Below are 22,100 nucleotides of genomic sequence, written 5' to 3'. Positions count from 1 at the left end.
TCTTGTAGGAAAAGATGGAATTTTCAGGTGACTTGGTACTATTCGTAGATAAAAGTTAATATTTTGGTATTGATTACGAATTATTGATTATGTTGGTATTGTTTATAAAAACGACTCCTTATATTGGTACTGTTTACCAATTTACTCGTATAATTATTGGTCTTTTACTAAATACTAGAAAAACAATCATTTTCCATTTTAAAAAGGGATAAACTCTTTATAGTTTCAATATAACTTTTACCAATCTATATCCTTTAGCCTATTCAATATTTTTTGGTTTCATATCATAAATTCTTTCTGGTTTCCTATCGTAAATTATTTCTTTTGGACAGTGAGTTTTTACTGTGCATCTTTCTAAGGTATTACTTGTTTATGTTTGACAAGCTTTCTTAAGTAGTCCAATCGACTATAAACGACCCTCCCTGAAAGCCGACAGGTCCTTAGCTCGACCCCCTCGCCTTGCCATAGTCTTCAAGTTACAATCTACGATTCACTTAGGAACTATACTTTATTTTCACCTTGTCCAAGCCTTAGTTAAAGTAGGGGCTCTACACACACACACACACACACACACAAACACACACACACACACACACACACACACACACACACACACACACACACACACACACACACACACACACACACACACACACACACACACACACACACACACACACAAAATTTATTCGATGATGAACGGACTATAGGAGCCGCGATTAAGCCGCATAATCCCTGAAATTGTGCATGCGGTCCGTTCATTTCGAACCCTTAGATTTCAATTATGCACTTATGTATTTTCATTTCTATTTTTTGTTTCTATTAGTGCTCCAAGACTACTTCCTGTGTGTCGAGTTTTGGAGATAACTTTTTAGTTTAAGATACGTTTTTAGGCGTTTAGAAAACGTATTGCATGTTTGGGCTAACTATAATCATTAGAGCACTTTTTATGACCTATTTACATGTTTTATAATGGTTTTGGATGTTAGATCAAAGTATGACATGTTTAACATGAGTGGTCATTAGACTCTTCCTTATTTAGAGGTAGTCAATCTTTCATGTCTTGTGTCCTCTCATTTTTGTTTGGACTTAATGTTTTAAGTTATGTGAGCACATTCCATATTCATGTGCATGTGGTAGTGTGAGTATGACGACGTTGTTAGGAGACGAACGCTTAGCGTTGATCGACCCCCGTCAAATGTTGTGCTTGTGCGATGTGGTGTCATTATGCATTGATTCACTACTTGACTAGCTTTTACGGCTCTTTTGGACCATTGGTCATGATGTCTAGGCCATCTTTCCGGATGATTCAAACCTTTGGTCATGTTGTGCGGGCCATGTTTCCGTATTGTGGGTTACTCACCTTTTGGTCATGCATGTTGTATGGCCCACATGTTTCATGTCTTGGGTGCGAATTGTTATCGCATGTCGAATCGAGAAAAGTGATCTCGAGAGTCTGGCGCCAGGTTTAGATTAAGGACGTAATATAATCGTAGCCCTACCAGGAGGACTGAGTTTTGTCTAGTTAATTTTACCCGCTTTGCAAGTGTCATTTACCATGATGGAGTTGTACTTTAGTTGGATGAATGATTTGAGCTTTTACATAAATAAATTGTTTTGGATTGGATTACCGCTTATGAATGGCCTTGTATATCCTTTGTTAAGGATTGGATTCACACGTATGGAATACTACTCATTCTCATGTCATGGTGTTTAAGTTATCTACTTATGTTGAATCATTCTTGAAATGCTATTGCTTATATATGTCCATTTTAGTGTAATATGGCTGGGAAACCTCGAATTACCCCCACTGACTGTGGCATTCATTTTAATAAATCAACATGTTCAAGTCTGTGCTACTCAGGGTGAAGACTTGTGAGAGCTAGCCAGTGTGGATAGTAATTGATGTTTACCTTACGATTAACTTATACTCACTTTCGAGACTTGTTTTGAGGGATATATTTCTCCTTGGTAAGTAAACACTTTATTTTCGGTTGTAGTACTTTACTTATGTTGTCATTTGACCTGTTTACAATGACTCCGCGTATTTTATTTCAAAAGTTTTTTAAAAACCCATTTTTTTCCGCGGGATGTTTACTTGTTTATTTATTATTAGGGGCAACAGATAAACACTACCAACATAAGTTCTCTTTTACACAATCACTACCTACATAAAAAAAACATTTAAAATAACTACCACATATGTAACTCCGACAACAAAAACACTACCATTTACACAGAAAACCTCATTTTAAAGTCGAAAAATTAAAATTTCCCGCCCAAATTTTCTTTTTCATCCCTGAACTACTCCTCCCATCCATAATTACCCACACCGACCCCTGCCCTTAACCACCTACACCCACCATCTACTCCTACCACCACCAATCTTGCCGCCATCCAGACAACATCACCACTCACTACCACCATCTACTACCAGCCGCCCCCTCTCCTTCCATTCTTTCTCTCTCTCTCTCCTTTCACCGCCAACAACCACCACCACCACATCAACCATGACTAACATCATACTCACCACGACCACCTTCGTCCGGATCTGGACCACCACTTACCACCTGGAGCAAATCCCACTGCCCCACACAACCACCCCCCCCCCCTCCTCGACAACCACAACTAACACACGATACTCACCATGACCTCCTCTTTTGTCTCTCATTACCGGTCGACCTCTTCCTTTCCCGTAGCTGCTTCGGTGTTTGAGGGGAGTGGCAGATGGTCGGCGTCAGGGTGGCAGCGATGGGTCGTTTTTTTGGGGTTATTTTTGGTCGGATTTGAGTAGTGGAGGAAGATGGTGGAATAAGCTGTTTAAGGTGGCAAGGGCATTCTGGTCATATAATTCATAATTTGGACGGAAAGTTGAATTTGGTAGTGATAGTAGGTTGGAGGCACTATGTTGGTAGTGATTATGGAAGTTTTTTTATTTTGGTGCTGATTGTGAAAAAAGAGGATTTAAGGTTGTAGTGTTTATCAATTTTCCATTATTATTATTATTATTATTATTATTATTATTATTATTATTATTATTGTTGTTGTTATTGTTGTTGTTGTTGTTATTGTTGTTGTTGTTGTTGTTGTTGTTGTTGTTGTTGTTGTTGTTGTTGTTGTTGTTGTTGTTGTTGTTGTTGTTGTTGTTGTTGTTGTTGTTATTATTATTATTATTACTACTACTACGCGGGGTTCAGAACAATGGTCCGTTAGCCCATCGTCTTACCTTTGGATCTTCTACAACTAAGTGTTTCTTTTGCTTGCCTTCGTATATGAGCAATTCTTCTATAAAATTGTTCTATATCTTAGGACGTGCCCAATAGAAAAATAGCCCAAAAATTTTAATAAATCGATATTCTTATAATGAAAACTAACTTATTTAAATATATAAGTTATTAATTTAAAATATTTGGTTATCAAAATAAAATGATTTTATATTATTTTAAGTAATCTAATTGGGCTATTTTTGCCTAAGGATCTTACAATACAATTTCTGTTAAAAAAATGATTGATATTTCCTCCGTTCCATTGAATTCTTTATGTTTGCTTTATAGACGTACATTAATGCTCGTTTTCTTTTGTTCACATCTTTAGTTACATATTACTAAAAGTTACTCCCTCCGTCAAGGTCAATTGTTATCTATTTCTATTTCGGGGTGTGTCAGTCAACTATTATCTATCTCCATTTTTGGTATGGTATACACAAGTGGGCAAGTGGACATGTATAGTGTGCAAGTGTACATGTGAGAGAACCCTTTAAATTTATCATTATTTGTCTCATCTTTTTCTTATTTCATTGGTTTTTGTGTCAAAAGAAATAGCTAAATGACCGGGGGACCGAGGGAGTATAAAAATGTGATATTCTTTATGTTCTCAACAAGAAAATTTAAACAAGATCTTACATAACAATATTTTTTATATTATATGTTAGAAATTGTATTTAATATTTTCCTTGCTTATGAATAATGCCCAAAAAATAAACGTAAAGAATTCAATGGAAATTAGGAAGTATTGATTAAGTGAACATTTGGAAATGGTAGCAACGGGCCTAAGAGCAATTGCAACGGGAGGTTTTTTGTCTTGAGTTTGTAAATAAGAAGTTTTAGAAAAATTTTGTCCCATTCCAAAATAAAGTTTGTTCTTAAATGAACAAACTAGGTTTAAAAAGAAGAACCAAATTCTTCCCAAAAAATAAGAAATTGTAGAGATAACAAATTTTATAACCCCACTAAAAAACTTTATTTAAAATTTTTCTATTATAAAATCTTACATTGCAAAGGAAGTACTTTGCACTTGTTCTAAGGGCCTAAAGACCAAGTTAACAATCATTGAAATGAAGACATGAACATTTTCAAATAAGTTTAAGCCAAAAACTTGTCTAAACTAGCAGGATGTATCACTATAGCCCAGCACCATAGGCCCAATAAACAAGTAATAATTTTTTTTTTTGGTGAAAAAAAAAAAAAAAAGTAATAATAAGACACAATAAATGATTTTGGTATAGATGGCTACTCACTAAACCCGTCAAAATCAGACTTGATCTGCCCGACCCGTTTATTTAGGGTCAAAGACCCGTAAATCTTGGCCCATGACCCGAAATAACCCGTTATTTTAGGGTCGAAAGCCGACCTGTGTCGACCCGTTCGACTCATTGGGTCAAAGATAAATTAAGTATATTATTAAAATGTTATATTTTAATATTATATTTGAAAAAATAAATATAAAAATTATTATTTTAATATTTTTAATTAAAAAGTTACTTTAAAGTTCAATTTTATGTAACTTCTATCATTAAAATAATAAAATAATTATTAAAATAATGAATATAATAATATTTAAAATAATCTAATTTCAAAAAGAACGTTTTTTCGGTTGAAAAATGATAAAATAAAAAACAGTGTAAATTTTTCTCTAACCCGTATTCTGACCCTAACTCGACTCGAGACCCGTATGATCCGACCCGTATTTGACCCAACCCGTAGTCTGACCCTACGCGGGACCCGACCTATTTGACAGGTCTACTACTCACCCGTCCCCCACTAGTGGAAAATATTATAGATGGCAGTCGAATATTCATATCGGTCATGGGTCGGGTACAGTGGGTTGAATTATCTCAGCTTTGTGTTATATTGGGTTAGTATTTGGGCTCGGTTTTGGCCCAATTTACATCTAGTCATCTTTGAGCCTGGTCCTGGTGGCAAGTGAAACAATTCAGTTCGAGTCATTTGGATTTAAACTTGGAGATGTATTTCATCTAATATTTTCAAATTTGGATCCATAATTTCATGAAACTAAAGTTTTAGGTACAAAGTAAATATTTGTGTTGATACAACTCACACAAGGGCAATTAGTTAAAATCATTACGCTATAAGGTGCTTGACAATCAATAATTTGATTCTCCTATTCACAAGTTGGGCATTTGTATTTCACATGCTCTAATTTGTTAGGGGAGATTGTGGAATATTTATATAACTTATATTGGCAAAATAATTACTTGTATTAGTTGTATAGTTGTATTATCTAAACCTGATAAGTTAATGAATGAAACTAAGAGTTTCGACGTTCCTTTCTCTGCCGAAAATATTGAAATTTATTAGATATTATCGTTACTTATAATAGAAGCAATCTCATTTTGAGATCGTAATAAAATATCCATAATTTCCAAACTAGTTTGACGAGGCCAATAAATAAATAAAAGAGTAGGAATCCGATGATATAATGATCATAGCAAAATGAATAATGATGTTGTATTGCTGGTGATATGCTAACATGTAGTCTAAGACAATCAATGCTCAATATAGCACATTGCTTATTCCTTCGTATTCTTCTTTGTTAAAAGGCTTTGTTCTAGGCAATCATGGGCCTTATCATCTTCATCCAATCATTCCTCAACTTAACGTGTAACATGGCCTTACAAAACTTTAGGGTCACACCAAATCACAAAGTTTATAAGTTATAACTACACCAAAGCATGTATAGTAATTTGTAAAAAGGAGCTATAATCCAGATCAAATTACTCCCTCCACATTTTAATATTATTCTCATTTTTCCATTATATGTGAATAGTATTATATTAAAATGGGAAGAACGTAGAAATGTGGAGGGAGTATTAGTTTTATGTTTGATTGATTATGTGTATATGCTGCATAGAATGTGAGAGATGGTTTCATTATGTGAAAATTATTTTGTTTGATTGGAGGCGTTGCAGTTTCAAATTTATAGGCTTCTTATGTAAATCTATCAAACGAGTTAATTCAGATTGATGGAATAAAATTAGTTTCTTTACAAATTACAATGTATAACAAGTTTTGATTATTCTATTTTAACAATCCTCGTGAAATTTCCAACTTTCAGAGTAAATAGATTTAATTCAATTGACCAAATACCGAAAAGATAGATAAAATACTGTAGTGAACTCTATATTTTTATTTCAAAAAAAAAAAACATTGTTATCAAGGTCTCATGCCTCATTATTCTTTTTTTTTTTTTCGAGGGTGGTCTTTATTCTTGACGTATTGTATTATGTGAAGATATATACTAGAGTATGATACAATTTTGGTTATAAAATAGGTAAGTAGGCAACACCCTCTCAAGAAAATTAAAGTGGAAGTCCGGCGTAAAGAAAATATAAGGTCCCAAATTTACAAAATCAAAGAACATATACATAAAATATTAATGCAAACTACAAATTATTTGAAAAGCGATTCTTTCACGTAGGTTTCATGGAACTGTTGTCGTGACTATGTGAATTAAAAATCAATAAAACAAAGTCCTCGGATCTCCGATGACTCTTTGTCCATCCTCCAATAGCTGCAATTCATTAAATTTTAGAAGGGATATTCTACATGGTACCTCTCAAATTTTTGACTTTCTACATGGTACCCCTACACTTTTTAAAACATACATGGTACCCCTAATTGTTGTCATTATCACTAAGTGTACCCCTAAACTTTATTTTCTGTCAATTAAACTCAGTTTTAAGCGTTAAGTGATGACTTGGACGGGTAACCAAACTTGTGAGTTATTATCCCATGACATAAGGACTCTATTAGACTTGTGACCGTCACAATTTAGAGGTGGCAAATGGGTCAATCGGGTGGGGTATGGGTAGTGTCAGTTTGGGTCGGGTCATTTCAGGTCTGTCATACAATTCGGGTTGCGTTGGATCGGGTCGAGTCATTTCGGGTTTCGGGTCAATTTCAGGTGACATTTTGTCGAGCCACTTCGGGTCGTGTCATTTTGGGTCGGGTTGTTTTCGGTTAATGACTAAAACACTTTAGTTAGTACTATTTTGATTAAGAAATACAATTTTGCAAATTTAACTATTTATTAGGAATGATTGTAACCAATGAAACTGTATTTTGATGCATATAACATTAATATGACTTAATACTTCTCGTTTCGGGTCATTTTGAATCGGGCAATTATGGGTTAGGTCTTTTCGGGCCAGGTCATCTCGGGTCGGGTCAAGATTGGGTCAATCAAGGTTCGGGTCAGATCTGGGTCTGGTCTGGTCAATTCGAGTAAAGCAAATTCGGGTCACGTTCCGACCTCGGGTCAGCCTTATCGGGTCGGGTCAACTTTGCCAAGTCTACGCAAGACGAACTTATTACAAAATTAGGATAGTTAGATAAGTTTATCGAAAAATTGGAGAGGAAGTTTTTTTTTTGGGAAGGACATTAATTACTCCATATTTGCGGAAGGGGATTGATCATTAATGAAGTACAAAGAGGATTGGACATAAAGCGTCTAGGCGTAGACGGCCCCCAAAATTAATTATTTTCTACTAACTTTATTGCTTTCAATTGTTTTTTTTTTTCAATTAATTATATGGATTGCCAAATTTGGGCCCCAAAATTTTGAGGCCCAGTGCCATTGCACATAAAGCGTCAAGGTGTAGACGGGCTTATAAGTGTTAAAATTACGTGATCTAGTCGGTTTCCTTATTGTTAATATTTCGTAATCTTAGTTTTGTCTATTGTATATTTTGCATATCTCTAGTCTTTCCTTATAGTATTTAGATTGTTCTTCAAGCTTTGTATAGTTTATAATTTTGGTTGTATTCTTATTTATACTTTGTAGTTACGTTAATAAAATTCAAGCTTTCTAGCTAAAATTTTCACTTACATGGTATCACGAGTCCATTGATACTTCAAAAACTGACATTACCAGTCGTTTCCTCATACTCTCCTCAACAAGAACGAACCGTCCAAACCTTTCATCACCATCAATGTACACGCCGTTGACAAATTTGATGGATCAAATTATCAACAAGGGAAACTCCAAATCATATCTTTCTTAATTGCTTATGATATTTACGGCTATGTCGATGGAACCATTCCCATCCTGCCGCCACAATTAAGGAGAAAGACAAGGACTCCGTTCTGAACCATGCTCATGCCACTTGGTATCGACAAGACAAGCTACTCTTTGGTGCCTTGGCCGTTACTCTTGATAAAACCGTCTCCTCTCTTCTTACCCGTACCGCCACTTCCAAAGAACTACATGACACATTTGCCCTTGCTTATGCCCTTCTGTCATGTGTGCAAACTAAACAACTCAAATTCAAACTCCATCACATAACCCGTCTACATTGAGGATATCACTGACTGTATCATTATAGGTCTAGATGATCCTCGCTACCAACCCGCCATTGATGCCGTTAATGCACGTGACACCTCCATCTCCTTTGCTGAGTTTCATGAAAAACTAATCAATAAAGAACTTGCCATACGCATCCATGACGAAGTCTCTCCCACCACCTTCCCCGCAACTGTCAATGTTGCTTCCTCCTCTTCCCGTCCCTACTACAAACCTAAGTACACCCCTGCTCCCTAGCTTATTACCCACCTGGCTTCCCCTGACACTCAACAACCAAAATCCGAAAAATCCCTATCGTGGGCACTGTCACTGGTGCAACATGCAGAGCCATACTTTATGCCTATTGTCCTGTTTTTAAGAGTATTTGCACATCCGTAACTATTACACGAAACAGAAAACCCACAACCTCTCCTTAAGTTCAAATCGCCGTGCTTCCAACTCCTACTGCCCTCTTTGTCTTTGGTTGCTCGACAGTGGTTCTTCTTACCATGTTGTCAGTGTCCTCTCCCACCTCTCCTTGCACTATCCCTATGACGGGACTGATGAGGTCGTAAATGGCGATGGCTCCGCAATTACAATTACACATTGGTTCCATCCCTCTCCCTGCATCCTCTTGCTCTTTTTTCTATTTCTAATGTTTTTTGTGTTCTCTCCATGTGTAAAAATATAATTTTCGTCCTACAATTTTGTTCGGAAAATAATGCTAATATTGTTTTCTCTTCTGTGTTTTATGTGAAGGATGCATGCTCAGACGGGGGCATTCCCCCATGATGAGTCATATTTATATATACTTTTATGACTCCCTTTTAGTTGGTTTTGATACGGTTTTCCTGCTAATTACGTTATTTATATGTCTTTTGCATTAGAATGTCGATACTGCCGCTACTTTGTATTAAAATGCAGGAATGACGCATTTATGATGTAAAACGAGTAAAGTTGAGCACCGCGGATTAGGCATGACATGATACACAAAGTATGGCACAGAAAACTAGAAGACTAGAAGATAAGAAGTGAAGATTGCACGAAGGAAGGCTAAGAAAAGCATGTACTCGATCGAGTGGTGTGTACTCGATCGATCATCTTAGATGCTGAAGACTTTTCCGATATTTCCTAAAAGACGTCTTATTTGTATTATATAGTCTAAACTTGTATTAGATTACTAGGTTACGTTTATTATTACTTTCAGAACTTCTAAAACTCTAAGTATTAGTCGGCTAGCATACTTTCGGATCTAGAATTCGTTCTTCATTAATTGTTAAGATACTTTAATCTTTTTTCATTAATTATTCAATCTACAATACGCCAAATCTGGCCATTAATAAGGAGTGTATCACAACGGTTTAATGCATTTATTAATGACTCTTAGATTACCGTTTTCCAAATATTGGCGGAAACCTAGATCGCGCTAATGAGAACATAGGTTTTCCTCGAAAACCGTTGTTATTATAATGTAACAACGACTGCTTAACAAACCGTTATAAAAAAACCTTTAACGGTTTCCAAAAGCTCGTTATAAAATCACTCTTATCAACGGCTGTTAGACAACCGTTACCAGTTTAAGAAAACGGCATTTCGAAAACCGTTACTAAATAAACACGAGCAACGGTTTGTGGTGCCCGTTGTTATGTTATAAATACGGGTTTCTTGTAACCGTTATCATTTTCTACTATGAAAGAACGGTTTTTCAATTCAACCGTTGTCACTATTTGATTAGATTTCTCAGTTTGACCACTGCATGCAAAACTTTATCAGAACTTTAATAAATATTCAATTTGACCAATAATATTCAATTTGACCAAAATAATTCAATTAATATGTCTTCATAATGTTTTAGGTCAAAATCTAAATTATCAAACATTTACTCTTTAATTTCTCTCTAAATAAAATATGGCTGTTGTATCGGAGCTACAATCACGTTCTCGTTACGCACAGACTTTTACTTGCATTCTCCATAATCTCCCGGTTCATTATGATGTGAATGGAAAGGGTTTAAATTCTGATTTTGAGTGGTTGACGCAAATGCTTGATGACTCCGGTTTCAATGCGGTTAAAAAACTGTACTCTGTGTCTACAAACAAGCGAGGTTTTGTAGGCTTCGCTTTTATGGAGTTTGACGAAGCCAACTGCCATGATAATTTTCGTTAGGCAAGAAAATTAGGGGCTAGATTTGTGGGGAAAGATGTGGGGAAAGATGACTTATATTCGGATGCGAGACAAAAGGGCCCTTATCTATGGGTTGTGACCCATCTTGATCATCATCTGCTGAGACATTACAGGAGGCATCACATTCTTGCTACCGTGCCTATGTGATGGAAGAAAGAGGCCATTCCACCTGCGCTGTCCGCTGATGATGAAGAGCCGATCTACGACTTGATCAATAGCGAAATTCTTGAAGAGTACCCTAATAATTAATCAGATTATAATAATTAAGTCTTTAATTATTATCTGGCATTATGAGTTGTATTTGGATTATGGTGGTTCTTTGAATTAAAGTTTAATTATTTCTGTTATTTGTTACGTTTTTCGTTACTTCATCCTCTGGAATTCAGAGACAATATCAGCAGAAAAATTCTTGTGTCTTCTGAGAGTATGGTACTCCTTACACTCAAAGGCAATCCACAAAATAAAATATTATAATGACTAACTTTTTACTTATAATAATAATAAAAAAGAATGGAAAACATGTATATATATATATATATATATATATATATATATATATATATATATATATATATATATATATATATATATATATATATATATATGAGTTTGGGTTGTATTGGAAATGGTATAATAAGATAATAAGAATTGGAACGGTTATCATATTACATATATCAACAACGGTTGTTTTAAAGCCGTTGTCGTATTACACCAATAAACAACGGGTTTTATTAAAACCATTGTAAACACAGATCCAATGTGAAAACTGAAAAGTTTGTGATTTTACCAATGTCATGCCCTATTATTATTGGTTGTTTGACCATTATTCACCTCATGCATGCATGCACAATTACAACGGTTCTTATAAGAACCGTGTTAGATTATGCAACTCTAAAAATAAATGAAATTTGAAAGATATTAATAATAGAATGATTGATGGTGAACAAGTCATCTTTGCCGTCGTCGCCGTCATTATTCTTTGTAGCTTAAAAAAGGTAATCTCATTTTCATAGTTACTGGCTTATAGATGGTTCGTACTTGGATGATTGATGGTGAATGATGAAAAGATTTGTTTTTTAACGGTTTTTGCTCCTATATTCTTATTCTATATCTTATGAGGAGGACTACTTTGGTTTAGTGAGTTTGTATGCCGAAATAAAAGGCATTTGTGCTTATTTCTAATGGTTTTGAAGCGGTTCCAAAAATATTTTGCCCCTCTTACTCATTGCCTCAGTTTTCCATAATTTTGTAAGCCCTCGGCTGTGACGGGGCCTTGATTGGTTGGAATGTATGTGTACTGATACGGTCATTTCTGTACCAAAAATAAATACCTAAATATAACTAACAGAAGCTAGCGATATGTAGGGTCGATCTCCACAGGGAGGCGGTCACTATTCACTTGTCTACTCGGTCTGTCTGATGTCACTATTGGGGGTTTTGAAATATTTTAACTAAACTAATAAGATTAAAAGGGAATAAGAGAAATTAAAAAGAGAGAGATAAAACTAGGATTTTGGGTCATCAATGAACGTAATCAATTGCAGCTAAGGTCACAGATTAGTCGATGTGTCGGTCTAAGGGGCAATGAATATCTCCTTTCGGTCTCAATTCGCCCTAAAATGCTATTAGCTTAACTTTCGCCCTCACTAAAGCATCCTATTGTTCACTGCGGGTCTCACCTCTTCCAACCTTTCGGTCCAGGTCAAGGTTTACCAAAGTTAAATAGGCTAATTGTGTCGACTCAACTAGCAGGATACAATTATAGCAGTGATTAACAACTTAGACTAAAACAACAACGACAAATCTATAAACCTAATCAGCAATTAACAACAGTCCATTGACTACCCTAATCCTAGCAGAGAAATTAGCTAGACATAAATAAAGAAAGAACAAGAATAAAGGGAAGAAAAAAACAATAAGCATTAATTAAATTAAAGAGAAAAGGGAAAGGAAGAAAGTTTCAGTGAAAAGAATCCGGGAAAAGAGCAAATGAAAAGAAGGTTTACAGAAGAAAGGTACTGTATCCAGTGATAGGGAGAGTGAGAGAGAGCTAAATGACGTCTAAAACTTCCTATTTATAGAAAATAGGATTTTTATTTGACCTAATAACGAATTAAGACTAAAAAGCCCGAGCCCAATAAGAAACTACTCGATCGAGTGATTTTAAATCACTCGATCGAGCAAAATTAAGCTCAAACCACTCGATCGAGTAGAAAATATACTCGATCGAGTAAACCTTAAATTGAATCTACTCGATCGAGTAGAAAAAGGACTCGATCGAACATAATTGTACTCGATCGAGTACTTTCCAACGCACATTTCCTGCTTCGCGCACTAAAATTCAAACGGCTGCCATTTCTTTGTTACTTGGGCAAACAGGGCGATTCCGGTGGCGTTAGAAAGCTAAGAGGACAAGCTTTCATCTGCAATTGGAATAACCTGAATATCAGTTGTATAACTCGAGATATGGCTCTTCAAAGTAGGCACTAGCAATTTGAAGTTCTTCCTTTGCTCGCCTAGCTATCTTTCTTCTTTGCGCACCTCAAGACAGCTACATTCCCGCTCCAAATTCACTCTTCCTCCAAATACATGCTAAACGGACGGTAAAAGGCTCGATTTCACTACTTTCTGGTCCATTTCTGCAAATAGAACAAAACAAACCAAAGTAGCATATTCGTGGCATTTCGTAGCATAAAACTACGATAATAGCATAGAAATACGTGCATAAAAAGGCCAAAAAGGACTATATAAAATGCACGTATCAAATCTTCCCAAACCAAACCTTTACTCGTCCTCGAGTAAACTAAATGCAAACTAATGAAACGGAAAAAGAAAGCTCAGAGCTAGCTATAACTTGTCTACTCGAACCAATTTAATGCAACAAAAATTAACAGTTATAGCTAAGCAGTCAATACGCAAACGAGTTATGAGTTGTTCAGAAATATATCCTACCTATCGACCTTGCAAGACCAACAAAATCGGACTCTCACGTGGTTACTCTTCTCTCATGAAGCAAAGGGTGAATAATATATGTAAAAGAGAGAAAGAGAAACAGTCACTCACCTAACTGCGACCTATACATAGCATGCATGCAATAAAAATGATAGACGATTCAAGTACTAATGCACACGATCCAACCAATAAAGTTCGTCACCGCCGAGGGCTTACAAATGATATGGGAATAGTGAGGGTCAGGTGAGAAAGGCAAAACAAATTATGGTAATGTGGAGGTAAAAGCGTCAAGCTAGTTCCTAACAGGACCATATAAAACCATCCGAATCTCAACTGACTGAAAAATAAAGTACAAGTGCCCTTCATTTGGCACACAACTCACTAATCACATACACTATCTCTTCAAAAAATATGGAATAAAATGGAGGAGTGAGATCGTCACAAGATAGAAATGAATGCAGACGGGCTCAAAAATCAAACCAGCTCAAATACTTTTCAACTTTTCACTCTTCCTCTGGTTTTCCTGTACAACGTGATTTTTTTATTTTTTATTTTATTTTTTTATTTTTGTTTTTATTCACATTTTTCCTCTTTTTTTTCCTTTTCAATTCTTTTTTTTTTTTCATTATCATTCTCTCTTCCTTTATTTACATCAACTCCAATCAAAATGATACGGGCCAAACTGCAGACGGAAAATGCATACCATAAAAGACATACTAAACTAGCTTGACTAGGCAGGCTCAGTTTGGGGATGTAGCTAATGGGTCAAAAAGGCAAGTTTTTGCTTAAGTGGAGCTAAATGGGTGAAAAATATAAGAAAAGGGGAAAATTTGCAAGCACCTCCCTGCATGTGACACCAACCACAAACCCGAATGTGTGCATTTTAACAAGAAATCGAATGTCATAAAAGTGCAAAAATGATAAACATGCTATGCAAGGAGTACTACTCTCAATTCCTAATGAACTGGTCATGAATGTCACCAGTGATATGGCTCTAATATCTAAGAAATTGTAAGTAGCTTGCCGATTTATCAGGTCAAGTCTAATCAGTCAACTATATTTGAACAAAAACTCGTAGACTATGCGTATGACAAAGCTAATAACTGTCAACAAAAGTGCAAGGCTCAAGTAATATGACAAGTAATAGTGCAATATCATCATGGGAATCTACCGTTCTGACTCAACCTATATGCTAAAATAAACGTGATTTTTTTTTATTTTCCTTTTTTTTTGAAGAACAATGCATATGAAATATGAAAATTAAATGTGATAACAGGAATGCAATAAAAGCTGAATGCAGAAACAGATATGGATGCATAACCTCCCCAAACCAAACCGTACAATGCCCTCATTGTACCCAAAAATAGGGAAAGGAAATGCAAACTAAAAAAGGAGAGTGAAGATGCGGAAAACTTACAAGATAACGCGAAGAAGGGACCTCCCCAAACCAGCCAGCAACATGGGAGGTCGCAAACAGCTTCATAGTGGCGTCGCAAAATTTGATACTGTCGTTTCGTACCAAAAATAAAATACCTAAGTTACTACCAACAGAAGTCAGCGGTAAGTAGGGTCGATCTCCACAGGGAGGCGGTTTACTATCTACTTGTTTATTCTATCTGTCTAATGTCACTAATGGGGGTTTTGATTTGATTGAACTAAACTAAGAGACTAAGGGAAAAGCAATAAAGGTGAGAGAAATTAACAGTAGAGAAGGGAAATATGCTAGGAATCGGTCCACCGTGGCAGCTACACTATCGGGTCAACTGAGTCGATTAAATTATTGATAAGAAGAGCGAGGTCGTCACCTTTCGGTCCTTAAACCTACGATTATACCCTTTCGGTCTCTAATCGCCCTAGGGTCTCTCTAACTTAGCTTTCGCCCTAATTAGGTATCACCTATTGTAATTAAGCAAGCCTTCCCTTCCAATCTTTCGATCCAGGTCGGGGGTAACTAGATAAATTGGTCTCCTGCATGCATACATTCAACCTGATAACAATTATATTGCCTAATACAATTCTTATCGCAAGACTAATCTAATCATGTCAATCCTAACATATTGCTACCACGGCTTCCCTAATCCTAATATATTAAGGGGAATTAGCTAGACATGGAATAAGTAAGAAAGAAATAAAGAAGAAGAAGGAACAATAAATATTAAATTAAAGAGAGAAAAGGGAAGAAAGAATTACTGAAATTAATCCGGAAATTAAGAACAAAGTAACAGTAACAATGATAGGGCAAAGTAACGTCTGACAGTGTCAGATGAAAAGGAGAGCGTCTACAATAGACGTCCTACCTTCCTATTTATAAGAAAATAGGATTTATTAAACCTAATTGACGGAAATAAAGCTTAAAAGCCCAGCCCATAGGATAAACCACTCGATCGAGTGGTTTTAAACTACTCGATCGAGCAAACTAAGGCTTAAACCACTCGATCGAGTAGAAAATATACTCGATCGAGTAAACCATAAATTGAATCTACTCGATCGAGTAGAAAAAGGACTCGATCGAACATAAATCTACTCGATCGAGTACTTTCCAGCAACGATTTCTTGCTTCGCGCACTGAACTTCAAACGGCTGCCATTTCTTCGTTACTTGGCCAAACAGGGCGATTCCGGTGGCGTTAGAAAGCTAAGAGGACAAGATTTCATCTCCAATTGGAATCACCTGAATATCAGTTGTAGAACTCAAGATATGTCTCTTCAAATTAGGCACTAGCAATTTGAAGTTCTTCCTTTGCTCGCCTAGCTATCTTTCTTCTTTGCGCATCTCAAAATAGCTTCATTCCCGCTCCAAATTCACTCTTCCTCCAAATGCATGCTAAACGGACGGTAAAAGGCTTGATTTCACTACTTTCTGGTTCATTCCTGCAAATAAGACAAAACAAACCAAAGTAGCATATTCGGGGCATTTCGTAGCATAAACTACGATAAAAGCATGAAAATACGTGCATGAAAAGGCCTAAAAAGACAATATAAAATGCACGTATCAAATCTCCCCAAACCAAACCTTTACTCGTCTTCGAGTAAACTAAATGCAAACTAATGGAACGGAAAAGATAACTCACAGCTAGCTACAAATGCCCACTTAAACCAATTTAATGCAAGCAAACTAACACTTATAGCAAAACAGTCAAATGCAAACGAGTTGTAAGATGTTTATAAATTAAAGCTGAACCGTCGACCTTGCAAGACCTTTAGTAATGGACTCTCACGGGTCACTCTTCTCTCATGAAGCAAAGGGTGAACATATATATATGTAAGAGAGAAAGAAAAATAGTCGCTCACCTAAACTACGACCCACATAAACATGCATGCAGCTAATATGATAGACAATTCTAACTACCGTACACACATTCCAACCAAACAAGGTCCTGTCACAGCCGAGGGCTTACAAAAATATGGTAAAGTGAGGCAATGGGTAAGAAAAGGCAAAACATTTACGAGAGTGTGGAGGTATAGGTGATCAAGCTAGTACCTAAACAAAACCATATAACAACATCCGATTCTTACTCAATTATAGAATTAAACACAATGCCCTTCAGTTGGCACAAAACTTGCCAAACCGAACTGAAAATACTCCTCAATAAATGTAAATAAAGCATAGGAGTAGAAACCGTCTCATCAAACATTTTTTTTTCTTTTTTTTTCTATTTTTTTTCGGTTTCTTCTTTTCTTTTCTTCACGTTTTTTCGGTTTTTTTTTTCCGAATTCCTTTTTCAAATTCTTTTTTTTTTTCTTTTTCACGCCTTTTTTCTTTTTTTTTTCATCATCCTCCCTTTCTTCATAGATTACCAACTCCGAATCAACAGAATACGAACCAAACTTGGCACAATGAAATATATACCGCAAAACATACACTAAACTAGCTTGACAAGGCAGGCTAAATTTGGGATATAGTTAATGGTCAATAGGCAAATTTGGCTAATGTGGAGTTAAATGGGTAAAAATGAAAGAAATGGGAAATGTAAGCACCTCCCTGCATGTGACACCAACCACTAACCCGAATGTATGGAGGCAAAAAGTAATTGAATTTCATATACGTGCAAATTGATGAACATGTTATGCAAGGAGTAACTACTCACAATCCTACATGAAACCGGTCACAAATGACACCAGTTTATACGGCTCTAAATCTTAGAAATTATAAGTAGCTCGCCAAGATTTCAGGTCAAGTCTATTCGTTCAGCTAAATTTTAACATTAACTCGTAGATATGCAATAAGACATAGCTAAAAGATAACAGTTTAATGCAAGGCTTAAGCATAAAGACAAATTACAGTGCAATTTCATCACTGAAATCCACCGTTCCGACTCAACCTATATGCAAAAATAAACGTGAATTTTTTGAAATTTTCAATTTTTCAAATTTTTTATGAGATTTTAAATTTTATATGAAAAATAAACAACAATGCATACGGAAATTAAACGTGCTAACAGAAATGCAAATAAAAACAAGATGCAGACATAGATATGGATGCATAACCTCCCCAAACCAAACCGTACAATGCCCTCATTGTACCCAAAAATAGGGAAAGGAAATGCAAACTAAAAAAAAAAGAGTGAAGATGCGGAAAACTTACAAGATAACGCTAACAAGGGACCTCCCCAAACCAGCCAGCAACATGGGAGGTCACAAACAGCTTCATAGTGGCGTCATAGGAAGTGAATCAAAGCAAGAAAACTCGATCGAGAGAACCGATTATTAAACAAAATAAAAACTGAAATGTTTGAAAAACAACTTAAAAAAAAAATCTCCGGGTTGCCTCCCGGGTAGCGCTAGTTTCAGACAGGTCCCAGCTCGACCTTCTTTTCTTCGAGGCTCTCTAATTAATCACAATCAAAACAGCTCAAAGCGCGTATCATGAGATCGTACATCTGCGCATGTGCTACACAAAAGCATAAGTAGCACCATAGTGGAATAAAGAAATAAGAAATAAAAATATGTAAACATTTAAGTCTAACAAATTTCCTATGAGAGCTCCTAAATTTATCCACAAAATAGAGGAGCGCCGGAGCAATCGTCAATAAAGTGGGGATTCGTTTTAGATTAACAAAATTGAGACGACAAGGATGGTGAATAATTGCTAATTTATTCGTCCACATGGGAGGGGGTATAGCAATAAAAGAAATAGCATGAGTCAAACGAGGTAGCATATTTTTTTTTTTGAAGAAAGGTAGCATATTTTGATTAATAACAATAATAAAATTATCGCTAATTACCTCAGGTAGGTTGCTCTCGATGGAATCATTGACAAAAGAATGTAATACCTCATCCGTGCTAGGAGCAAATACCGACTCAGCTGTCCTTTCGTCGCCCTCAGTGGAATTCGTCCCGTAAATCTCAGCCTCAAGCGCATCCTACTCGGCTTTGAATAGGGGAGACTCACCATAACCGTTATCATCATAAAAATCGTCATCTAAAATGAACCCAAGTGACGAATCAAAGCTCCCAATGGCCAATTCAGTCGATCGAGCAGTTTTATTACTCGATCGACCACTTTCCTCCTGCGTTTCACTCGATCGAGTAAAAATATCACTCGATCGAGCACTTTCTCCTGGAAATTCACTCGATCGACTAATATTAGTCACTCGATCGAGTGATTCCTTCTGTACAGTGCTAAAATCCTCGTGTAAGGCAGTGAAATGTGATAGAAACTCGTCGTCCGAGTCATAAAAGTCATGCTCAGCATTGGGCAACACGGTTTCCTCAGGGGAAAAACCGCTCTCAGCAAGGTATACCTCTTCTGGTTGCCAATTATTCGACTCAGCTGCTAACTGAGCAATTTCAGACTCCAGCTCAATGATTTGAGCATCCATACGTCTATCACTCTCTTGCTTCATGGATATGAATGTCTTCATTAAAAGCCTCAGTTTCGCAACCTCTTCTTCTTGCATCTCAGCTACTAACTGAGCGATGTCAGTTTCGAGCTTATCAAGTCGTGAAAGAGTGCGTCTATCATAATCTTGCCTCACTCGATCATAATCTTGCATTTGAGATGCAAGTGTCTCCAATAAAGATTTCAGCTTCGCAATTTCTTCTTCTTGTATATCAGGAGGATCTTGTTGCGGTGGCCATTGATAGGGTGGATGTGGCGGCGCAACTACAGCTGCTTGACTGGCTTGACTCCGCTGCTGGAACGCGTAAACTTCTTTATTTTCTGCCATGCAAAAGGCTGCATTGTGCTCAGCAGCACCACATCTCCCGCAGTAAATCACCTGCTGCGCCATATAATGGGACATAGGTGATGGGTCAAAGGTACTCAAGCCTTCCCTTTGACAATATTTCACCTAGAACTGTCTAGGTAGAACCTGTAAGGCCTATCAAAACAGCACTCAAGCAAAGAGATTAGAACTGCCTCAAGGGAAAAATCCCCTGAGGCTAAAAACAGACGGAATTAAAACAAGTAAATAAATAGTTGCCTCCCCGGCAACGGCGCCAAAATTTGATACGGTCGTTTCTGTACCAAAAATAAATACCTAAATATAACTAACAGAAGCTAGCGATATGTAGGGTCGATCTCCACAGGGAGGCGGTCACTATTCACTTGTCTACTCGGTCTGTCTGATGTCACTATTGGGGATTTTGAAATATTTTAACTAAACTAATAAGATTAAAAAGGAATAAGAGAAATTAAAAAGAGAGAGATAAAACTAGGATTTCGGGTCATCAATGAACGTAATCAATTGCAGCTAAGGTCACAGATTAGTCAATGTGTCGGTCTAAGGGGCAATGAATATCTCCTTTCGGTCTCAATTCGCCCTAAAATGCTATTAGCTTAACTTTCGCCCTCACTAAAGCATCCTATTGTTCACTGCGGGTCTCACCTCTTCCAACCTTTCGGTCCAGGTCAAGGTTTACCAAAGTTAAATAGGCTAATTGTGTCGACTCAACTAGCAGGATACAATTATAGCAGTGATTAACAACTTAGACTAAAACAACAACGACAAATCTATAAACCTAATCAGCAATTAACAACAGTCCATTGACTACCCTAATCCTAGCAGAGAAATTAGCTAGACATAAATAAAGAAAAAACAAGAATAAAGGGAAGAAAAAAACAATAAGCATTAATTAAATTAAAGAGAAAAGGGAAAGGAAGAAAGTTACAGTGAAAAGAATCCGGGAAAAGAGCAAATGAAAATAAGGTTTACAGAAGAAAGGTACTGTATCCAGTGATAGGGAGAGTGAGAGAGAGCTAAATGACGTCTTAAACTTCCTATTTATAGAAAATAGGATTTTTATTTGACCTAATAACGAATTAAGACTAAAAAGCCCGAGCCCAATAAGAAACTACTCGATCAAGTGATTTTAAACCACTCGATCGAGCAAAATTAAGCTCAAACCACTCGATCGAGTAGAAAATCTACTCGATTGAGTAAACCTTAAATTGAATCTACTCGATCGAGTAGAAAAAGGACTCGATCGAACATAATTGTACTCGATCGAGTACTTTCCAACGCACATTTCCTGCTTCGCGCACTGAACTTCAAACGGCTGCCATTTCTTCGTTACTTGGGCAAACAGGGCGATTCCGGTGGCGTTAGAAAGCTAAGAGGACAAGCTTTCATTTACAATTGGAATCGCCTGAATATCAGTTGTAGAACTCGAGATATGGCTCTTCAAATTAGGTACTAGCAATTTGAAGTTCTTCCTTTGCTCGCCTAGCTATCTTTCTTCTTTGCGCACCTCAAGACAACTACATTCCCGCTCCAAATTCACTCTTCCTCCAAATACATGCTAAACGGACGGTAAAAGGCTCAATTTCACTACTTTCTGGTCCATTTCTGCAAATAGAACAAAACAAACCAAAGTAGCATATTCGTGGCATTTCGTAGCATAAAACTACGATAATAGCATAGAAATACGTGCATAAAAAGGCCAAAAAGGACTATATAAAATGCACGTATCATGTACGGCAGCTAGAATTGTCTATTATATTAGATTGCATGCATGTTTATGTAGGTCGTAGTTTAGGTGAGCGACTATCTTCTTTATTTCTTACATATATATACTTATGCTTTGCTTTGTTGAGAGAAGAGTGACCCGTGAGAGTCCAATTTTGAAGGTCTTGCAAGGTCGACGGTTCAACTACTTTTACGAACACCTCTATAACTCGTTTGCATTGACAATATTGCTATAGTGTTGATTTTATTGCATTAAAATGGTTTAGGTGGACGATGACAGGGCAGTTGTATACCTATCAAAAATAACCAACTGGCTCTAACTTAATATAGCTAGGGATGTCGGGCCGATCTCCACAGGGAGATGGGAAAATGTCAGCTTCGTCTAAGTTCGTCACGGTAACCAAATTGGGGGGGTTTTAATTGTATTGTTCTAAACTAGTGATAAGGATAGAGAAGAAAAAACAAGAGAATAAAG

Source organism: Silene latifolia, chromosome 9 (assembly GCF_048544455.1).
Source record: "Silene latifolia isolate original U9 population chromosome 9, ASM4854445v1, whole genome shotgun sequence".
NCBI lineage: Eukaryota > Viridiplantae > Streptophyta > Magnoliopsida > Caryophyllales > Caryophyllaceae > Silene > Silene latifolia.
Note: the sequence above shows the minus strand (reverse complement) of the source record.